General features: G+C 62.4%; 1 non-coding gene across 1 annotated transcript; it reads left to right on the plus strand.

The window, feature by feature from the left end:
• The first annotated feature begins 3,887 nt into the window (after window positions 1-3,887).
• Window positions 3,888-4,006, plus strand: LOC131866016 (5S ribosomal RNA). The gene has a single exon (XR_009364649.1). It is a non-coding gene; the product is annotated as a 5S ribosomal RNA (ribosomal RNA).
• Window positions 4,007-7,551: the final 3,545 nt, after the last annotated feature.

Consider the following 7,551-nt stretch of genomic DNA (forward strand, 5'->3'; position numbering starts at 1 on the left):
TTCCTGGTGCGCAGCCCAGGCAAGTTGTGCGCACCAAGGTGCCCACCCTGGCGGAGGTGCGCGCCCGGGGCAAACCGGGCTCCGACTTCGTGCACTGCATGGTGCCCACCAAGGCGCGCAACCCAGCCAAGGTGCCCACCGCAGCGAAGGTGCACGCGAGGTGCACACCCGGGGCAAACCGGGCTCCGACTTCGTGCACGCCGCACCTTGGAGCACACTTCAGAGCGCTCCTTGGTGCGCACCAGGGCGCGCAACCCAGCCGAGGTGCCCACCCCGGCGAAGGTGCACGCGAGGTGCGCACCCGGGGCAAACCGGGCTCCGACTTCGTGCACGCCATGGTGCCCACCGCGGCGAAGGTGCGCACCCGGGGCAAACCGGGCTCCGACTTCGTGCACGCCGCACCTTGGAGCACACTTCGGAGCGCTCCTTGGTGCGCACCATGGTGCCCACCAGGCCGCGCAACCCAGCCAAGGTGTGCGCACCAAGGTGCACGCGAGGTGCGCACCCGGGGCAAACCGGGGTCCGACTTCGTGCACGCCGCACCTTGGAGCACACATCGGGGCGCTCCCGGGTTCGCACCGGCGTTGCGCACCGTGGTGGGCACCTCGGAGCACACCAAGGTGGGCAGCGAGGTGCGCACCTTTGATGCGATGCCTTCACTAATTTCCATAAAAGGCAAAAAAAAAACGAGATTTTAAAATTTCCGTTTTGAAAGATAGTGAGAAAAAGGGAATGCTGGTGCCATCTTGAGCCCGCCCTGGTGCGCAGCCCAGCCAAGGTTTGCGCACCAAGGTGCCCACCCTGGCGAAGGTGCGCGCCCGGGCAATTAACCCAACTTCCAACTTCGCGCGCGCCAGGGTGGGAGCGCACCCAACAACCGGGCCTGGGAAGAGCCAATGCGAGAAACCCCACCAAACTCTCTGACAAAAAAAGAGGGGGCGCTCCAGTAACCCCGCTTCGGAGCGCACCCTGGGCAAACCCAGCCAAGGTGCCCACCCCGGCCAAGGTGCAGGCGAGGTGCGCACCCGGGGCAAACCGGGCTCCGACAACGTGCACGCCGCACCTTGGAGCACACTTCGTAGCGCTCCCGGGTGCGCACCTCAGAGCACACCAAGGTGGGCAGCGAGGTGCGCACCTTTGATGCGCTGCCTTCACTAATTTCCAGAAAAGGCAAAAAAAAAAGGAGATTTTAAAATTTCCGTTTTGAAAGATAGTGAAAAAAACGGAACGCGCGTGCCATCTTGAGCCCGCCCTGGTGCGCAGCCCAGGTAAGGTGCCACCCTGGCAAAGGTGCGCACCCGGGCAATTAACCCTACTTCCGACTTCGTGCGCGCCAGGGTGGCAACCGGGCCTCGGAAGAGCCAATGCGAGAAACCCCACCAAACGCTCCGACAAAAAAAGAGGCGGCGCTCCAATAACCCCGCTTCGGAGCGCAGCCGGGGCAAACCAAGCCAAGGTGCCCACCCCGACGAAGGTGCACGCGAGGTGCGCACCCGGGGCAAACCGGGCTCCGACAACGTGCACGCAGCACCTTGGAGCACACTTCGAAGCACTCCCGGGTGCCCACCGGCGTTGCGCACCGTGGTGGGCAGCGAGGTGCGCACCTTTGATGCGCTGCCTTCACTAATTTCCAGAAAAAGGCAAAAAAAAATGAGATTTTAAAATTTCCGTTTTGAAAGATAGTGAAAAAAAAGGAACGCGGGTGCCATCTTGAGCCCGCCCTGGTGCGCAGCCCAGGCAAGGCATGCGCACCAAGGTGCCCACCCGAGGTGCACACCCGGGGCAAACCGGGCTCCGACTTCGTGCAGGCCGCACCTTGGAGCACACTTCGGAGCGCTCCTTGGTGCGCACCATGGTGCCCACCAGGGCGCACCCGAGGCAAACCGGGCTCCGACTTCGTGCACGCCGCACCTTGGAGCACACATCGGAGCGCTCCCAGGTTCGCACCAGCGTTGCGCACCTTTGATGCGCTGCCTTCACTAATTTCCAGAAAAGGCAAAAAAAAACGATATTTTAAAATTTCCGTTCTGAAAGATAGTGAAAAAAACGGAACGCGGGTGCCATCTTGAGCCCTTCCTGATGCGCAGCCCAGGCAAGTTGTGCGCACCAAGGTGCCCACCCTGGCGGAGGTGCGCGCCCGGGGCAAACCGGGCTCCGACTTCGTGCACTGCATGGTGCCCACCAAGGCGCGCAACCCAGCCAAGGTGCCCACCGCAGCGAAGGTGCACGCGAGGTGCGCACCCGAGGTGCACACCCGGGGCAAACCGGGCTCCGACTTCGTGCACGCCGCACCTTGGAGCACACTTCAGAGCGCTCCTTGGTACGCACCAGGGCGCGCAACCCAGCCAAGGTGCTCACCCCGGCGAAGGTGCACGCGAGGTGCGCACCCGGGGCAAACCGGGCTCGGACTTCGTGCACGCCGCACCTTGGAGCACACATCGGAGCGCTCCCGGGTTCGCACCAGCATTGCGCACCTTTGATGCGCTGCCTTCACTAATTTCCAGAAAAGGCAAAAAAAAGAAAAAAATGAGATTTTAAAATTTCCGTTTTGAAAGATAGTGAAAAAAACGGAACGCGGGTGCCATCTTGAGCCCGCCCTGGTGTGCAGCCCAGGCAAGTTGTGCGCACCAAGGCACCCACCCTGGCCAAGGTGGGTCACGGGGTGGGTCCTAGGGTGGGTAACGGGGTGGGTACTAAGGTGCGTGCCAAGGTGGGTCATAGGGTGGGTGCCAAGGTGGGCACCAGGGTGGGTGTGCACCAACCCTAGCCAGGGTAGGTCACGGGGTGGTTGTCGGGGTGGGCGTCAAGGAGCCAAGGTGGGTGGCAAGTAGCCAAGTTGCGTGCCAAGGTGGGTGTCGGGGTGGGTGCCAAGGATCCAAGGTGGGTGCCAAGGAACCAAGGTGGGTGTCTGGGTGGGTGCCGAGGTGGGAGCCAGGGTGGGTCCCAAGGTGAGTGCAAAGGTGGGTGCCAGGGTCAAGGTGAGTGCCAATGTGGGTTCCAAGGTGCCAGGGTCAGGGTGAGTGCCAATGTGGGTTCAAAGGTGCTAAGTTGGGTGCGAGGTTGGGTGCGAGGGTGGGTGGGTGCCAAGGTGTGCTAGGTGGAAGCCCGGGTGGGTCGGCATCCCATGGGTGTCGAGTTGGGTGCCTGATGGGTGCTTCTTGTCAAGTTTTAGTCGTCGGGACTCATTTCGAGCCTTAGAGGTCGTTTCTTGTCCGGTTGCCCTGTCTTCGACCTGGGAACCCAATTTTGGTCCTCGGGTCCCATTTTTTTTTGTCTCGCATCCCACTTTTGGCCTGTGGCCTTTTCGGGGTCGATTCTCGTTTTGGGCATCAGAGCATGTTTCTTCTCCTAAAACCCAATATTTGTTTATTAAGTCTCGGAACACATTTTTGTTCTCGTGGACCCATCATGGGTCTTGGAACGCATTTGTGGTCCTTGGGTCCCATTTTGCATCCCGAAACTTGTGTTTTGGTGCTTGATCCCTATTTTGGGTGCCCACCTTGCACCAAGTGCGCACCCGGGGCAAACCGAGCGCCTTGGTGCACCGGGGCAAGATCGAGCGTGCACCCGAGGCGCCCCGAACATGCACCAAGGTGCACTCGGCCCACATGTGAGCGCAGGTCGTTGCGCCCGAGGTGGTGTGTGGGCACCGCGTTGCAGACGGGACACTGCACGCACACGACGCCCCCTCCAGGTGCACGCACGTAGGCCGGGCCGGGTGCACACCCGACGCCCTAGCAAGGTGCGCGCACCCGGGCAGGGCTCACACTTGGCGAACGGGGCGCACTTCGCGAGGGAGGGTGTGCACCTCGACGGGGGTGGGTGGCCGGGGTGGATTCGCACGTGGGTCGCGGTTTGCTAAGTACACACTGCGACAAGCTCATAACGGGTGCGATCATACCAGCGTTAGTGCACCGGATCCCATCAGAACTCCGCAGTTAAGCGCGCTTGGGCCGGAGTAGTACTGGGATGGGTGACCTCCCGGGAAGTCCCGGTGTTGCACCCTTTTTTAGTTTTTCGCCGGGCGTCGCAATGCTATTTGAATAAACCTTTTGCCCGTTTGCGTTCTCGTCGGGGCCGGGCCGGGCCGGGGTGCGCTGCCCGCACTACCGCGCGCGCGGGGGCGACACCGAGCGCGCACCCGAGGCGCCCCGAGCACACAGGCCACGGTGCAACCCGGGCGTTGTGCGCGCACCCCGGTGCGCCCGAGGTGCTGCGCGCGCACCCAGGTGAAATCGGTGTGCACCTCGGCCAGTGCGCGCTCGGTCGAGTCGCGCACGTTGGCCAAGGTGCACGGTGATGTTTCTTACTCTAAGGTTCCGCACCAGACGCCCGGGACAGGTGAGCGAAGCTGGGCGGGGCCGGGTGCGCGGCCGGGGCAGGTGCACGCAGCTGGAGAGAGCTTTGGAGCACACTTCGGAGCGCACCAATGATGCGCTCCATTCAAAAGTTTCCTGAAAAGGCAAAAAAAGTTGAGATTATAGAATTTCCCACTTGAGAGATTGTAAAAAAAAAAAATTTAAAATGAAGGAAACGCGGGTGCCAAGGTGTGCGCAGCCCAGCCAAGGTGTGCGCACCAAGGTGCCCACCCTGGCGAAGGTGCACGCAAGGTGCGCACCCGAGGCAAACCGGACAATTAACCCAACTTTCGACTTCGCGCGCACCTTGGAGCGCACTTCGGAGCGCTCCTTGGTGCGCACCAATCTTGGGCACCTCGGAGTGCACCATGGCGCCCACCAAGGTGCGCACCCGGGGCAAACCGAGCTCCGACTTCGTGCGCACCTTGGAGCGCACGAAAGGTGCGCACCATGGCGCCCACCAAGGTGCGCAGCCCAGCCAAGGCGTGCGCATCAAGGTGCGCACCCTGGCGAAGGTGCGCACCCGGGGCAAACCGAGCTCCGACTTCGTGCGCACCTTGGAGCGCACAAAAGGTGCGCAACCCAGCCAAGGTGTGCGCACCCCGGTCAAACCGAGCTCCGAATCGTGCGCACCAGAGGTGCACGCCATCGTGCGCACCTTGGAGCACACTTCGGAGCCCTCCTTGGTGCGCGCCGATGTTGCGCACCTCGGAGCGCACCCGGGGAAAACAATGCAATTAACCCGACTTTCGACTTCGTGGGCACCTCGGAGCGCTCTCGGGTTCGCACCTCGGAGCACACCGAGGTGCGCACCTTTGATGCGCTGCCTTCACCAATTTCCAGAAAAGGCAAGAAAACATTGAGAAGGTGTGCGCACCGAGGTGCCCACCCTGGCGAAGGTGCACGCGAGGTGCGCACCCGGGGCAAACCGGGCTCCGACTTCGTGCACGCCGCACCTTGGAGCACACTTCGGAGCGCTCCTTGGTGCGCACCAGGGCGCGCAACCCCGCCGAAGGTGCACGCGAGGTGCGCACCCGGGGCAAACCGGGCTCCGACTTCGTGCACGCCATGGTGCGCACCGCGGCGAAGGTGCGCACCCGGGGCAAACCGGGCTCCGACTTCGTGCACGCCGCACCTTGGAGCACACTTCGGAGCGCTCCTTGGTGCGCACCAGGGCGCGCAACCCAGCCGAGGTGCCCACCCCGGCGAAGGTGCACGCGAGGTGCGTACCCGGGGCAAACCGGGCTCCGACTTCGTGCACGCCGCACCTTGGAGCACACTTCGGAGCGCTCCTTGGTGCGCACCATGGTGCCCACCAGGCCGCGCAACCCAGCCAAGGTGTGCGCACCAAGGTGCACGCGAGGTGCGCACCCGGGGCAAACCGGGGTCCGACTTCGTGCACGCCGCACCTTGGAGCACACATCGGGGCGCTCCCGGGTTCGCACCGGCGTTGCGCACCGTGGTGGGCACCTCGGAGCACACCAAGGTGGGCAGCGAGGTGCGCACCTTTGATGCGATGCCTTCACTAATTTCCATAAAAGGCAAAAAAAAAACGAGATTTTAAAATTTCCGTTTTGAAAGATAGTGAGAAAAAGGGAATGCTGGTGCCATCTTGAGCCCGCCCTGGTGCGCAGCCCAGCCAAGGTGTGCGCACCAAGGTGCCCACCCTGGCGAAGGTGCGCGCCCGGGCAATTAACCCAACTTCCAACTTCGCGCGCGCCAGGGTGGGAGCGCACCCAACAACCGGGCCTGGGAAGAGCCAATGCGAGAAACCCCACCAAACGCTCTGACAAAAAAAGAGGGGGCGCTCCAGTAACCCCGCTTCGGAGCGCACCCTGGGCAAACCCAGCCAAGGTGCCCACCCCGGCCAAGGTGCAGGCGAGGTGCGCACCCGGGGCAAACCGGGCTCCGACAACGTGCACGCCGCACCTTGGAGCACACTTCGTAGCGCTCCCGGGTGCGCACCTCAGAGCACACCAAGGTGGGCAGCGAGGTGCGCACCTTTGATGCACTGCCTTCACTAATTTCCAGAAAAGGCAAAAAAAAAAGGAGATTTTAAAATTTCCGTTTTGAAAGATAGTGAAAAAAACGGAACGCGCGTGCCATCTTGAGCCCGCCCTGGTGCGCAGCCCAGGTAAGGTGCCCACCCTGGCAAAGGTGCGCACCCGGGCAATTAACCCTACTTCCGACTTCGTGCGCGCCAGGGTGGCAACCGGGCCTCGGAAGAGCCAATGCGAGAAACCCCACCAAACGCTCCGACAAAAAAAGAGGCGGCGCTCCAATAACCCCGCTTCGGAGCGCAGCCGGGGCAAACCCAGCCAAGGTGCCCACCCCGACGAAGGTGCACGCGAGGTGCGCACCCGGGGCAAACCGGGCTCCGACAACGTGCACGCAGCACCTTGGAGCACACTTCGAAGCACTCCCGGGTGCCCACCGGCGTTGCGCATCGTGGTGGGCAGCGAGGTGCGCACCTTTGATGCGCTGCCTTCACTAATTTCCAGAAAAAGGCAAAAAAAAATGAGATTTTAAAATTTCCGTTTTGAAAGATAGTGAAAAAAAAGGAACGCGGGTGCCATCTTGAGCCCGCCCTGGTGCGCAGCCCAGGCAAGGCATGCGCACCAAGGTGCCCACCCGAGGTGCACACCCGGGGCAAACCGGGCTCCGACTTCGTGCAGGCCGCACCTTGGAGCACACTTCGGAGCGCTCCTTGGTGCGCACCATGGTGCCCACCAGGGCGCGCAACCCAGCCAAGGTCTGCACACCAAGGTGCCCACCCCGGCGAAGGTGCACGCGAGGTGCGCACCCGGGGCAAACCGGGCTCCGACTTCGTGCACGCCATGGTGCCCACCGCGGCGAAGGTGCACGCGAGGTGCGCACCCGGGGCAAACCGGGCTCCGACTTCGTGCACGCCGCACCTTGGAGCACACTTCGGAGCGCTCCTTGGTGCGCACCATGGTGCCCACCAGGGCGCGCAACCCAGCCAAGGTGTGCGCACCAAGGTGCACGCGAGGTGCGCACCCGGGGCAAACCGGGGTCCGACTTCGTGCACGCCGCACCTTGGAGCACACATCGGAGCGCTCCCAGGTTCGCACCAGCGTTGCGCACCTTTGATGCGCTGCCTTCACTAATTTCCAGAAAAGGCAAAAAAAAACGAGATTTTAAAATTTCCGTTCTGAAAGATAGTGAAAAAAAC

Source organism: Cryptomeria japonica, unplaced genomic scaffold (assembly GCF_030272615.1).
Source record: "Cryptomeria japonica unplaced genomic scaffold, Sugi_1.0 HiC_scaffold_128, whole genome shotgun sequence".
Lineage (NCBI taxonomy): Eukaryota > Viridiplantae > Streptophyta > Pinopsida > Cupressales > Cupressaceae > Cryptomeria > Cryptomeria japonica.